The following is a 2,008-nucleotide window of genomic DNA, read 5'->3' as shown; positions in this document are numbered from 1 at the left end:
AAGCCTGTAAGGCAATGAGACCAGCCAGGGCTCATTGCCAAGGGACCATGCGGCCGGGACAGGGAAACAATCTGATAGGATGGTTAAAACAACCAATGGACTGGAAAAGAGAAGTGTGAGCCTGCCCTGAGAGAACCAATCGGGCTCAAGAAAAGGCTATATTGCCTTTTACGGAAGAAAGAAAGCAGACCAGAGCTGAGCATGGGAGGGACAAGGGAACAGTTATGCAAATTGAGAGACCTTAAAAGAACTGCCCCCCCCCATCTCGGTGTGTTCTCAGGCCCTGGCACGAGGCAAACCTGACCGCACCCAGCGCGCGCTGAAAATAAAAGTTCTTTGTTTCACTTTATTTGGCCATCTACGAAATTTTAATTTGAGATATTTCTCACACCCCACATGTTGAAAAACTCTTTAAAAGAGTGAGAAGTGTGTGCCAGTCCATTATCTGTTTTTATCTTTTTGGGGATTCCAAAGACTGATATTGCAGATAGAAGGTGTTTTTTGACATCTTGGGCCTTCTCTCCTGCATTTGCTGCTGCTCCAATGGCACCAGAACATGTGTCAATGGACACATGGATGTGTTTTAATTTTCCAAATGGTGAATAATGCCTTATACTCAACTGCCAGATGTCCAGTGGGTTAATTCCTTTAAGGGTTTAACCCCTCAGATGGTAGAGGAGTGAGTTTCTGGCAGTCAGGGCACACAGAAATAATTGCTCTGGCTTGAGATGGTGTAAGGTGGAATGTTCTTTTGAGGGATTTTGCATTTTGGTGAAAAAAATCTGTGGGACAGCTTTGCTTTTTCGAAATTGTTTGGAACTACTGCAGTTTGGGCAAGGTGCCCTGTATCAGCTATTTGATCTGCCACATGATTTCCTGCTCAGATGGGCACTGAGAGAGAAGTGTGAGAATGAATGTGGATTGTGTAGAATTTGTGTTTACGATGACTAATTTCTTGCAGTAATGATTTGAACATATGAGCTGATTGTAGTTGGGAGATATCTTTTATGTATGATTCTCAATTCGTCAGACTGTTCCAGTAACAGAGGCTGAATGGGAAACAATGTTTAAAGGCTCTGGAAATAGTGTAAATGCAGGCATGACTGCAGAGAGCTCTGCTATCTGAGAGGAACCTCTTACCTTGTGCGTGTCATATACCCATTTTCCTGCTCTGAGCCAGGTGACTGCTGCGTTAGACGTTCTGCCAGAGCCATCTGTGAGCACAGTTCTAGCACTTGTTAGTGGAACAGGAGAATAGTTGTGTGTTAGCTCTGGCTGAGTAAGGGCTAGCAGCTGCAAAAAAGGAATAGAGGGAAGGTGAACTGAAAATTGATCCCTGTAATCAGCAATGGCTAACTGAAAATCAGAGCTTTGAATCTGCAATTGAGTTAGTTGAACAGTAGACAGAGGAACATAAACAATATCTGGATCCCTCTCCAAGAGCTCCCAAAGCCGCAATCTGCTTTTGTGGCAGACTTTGGAGAGCTTCTCAGGATATGTAGTAATGGATCTGGAAAACTGGAAGCTTAAGAAACCCATTCACATAACAGAATGTCTATGCCTTTTACTTGTAATTCTCCTATTACAAAATATAAGGTTGTTTGATACCTTTAAAAATTACTAAAACAACAGGTAACCCACACACTTTTCTTTGACTCTGACAGGAACTCAGTCTTTTCTTTAATTTTACCAGGGCTGCCAGTGTTAAGCATGGAGGGCAGTAAAGTTTTCTCCCTTCAAGGAGGTGCAAGAGCGGTTTCAGGGTGTCTGTTGTTACACCTAACAGAGGCCTAACCCAATTGATTAAGCCCAGTAGAGCCTGCAAATCATTTAAGGTGTGGATGTCAGTGGGTAAAGTAACAGTCTGGGGCTGAATAGTGGTGTTCTTAATTTGAAATCCAAGGTATTTCCATGGAACTGTCACTTGTCCTTTCCCCAGTGCAATTTCAGACCATGTGTCAATAGTGCAGTTTTCACAGACAAATGCACTTGCAGGAGTTGTCCCTCG

This window comes from Empidonax traillii, unplaced genomic scaffold (genome assembly GCF_003031625.1).
Source record: "Empidonax traillii isolate 1590-97213 ecotype Southwest subspecies unplaced genomic scaffold, ASM303162v1 scaffold3109:size28419, whole genome shotgun sequence".
In the NCBI taxonomy this organism is placed as follows: Eukaryota; Metazoa; Chordata; class Aves; order Passeriformes; family Tyrannidae; genus Empidonax; species Empidonax traillii.
The sequence above is the reverse complement of the archived record's forward strand: the minus strand, read 5'-3'. Positions refer to the sequence as shown.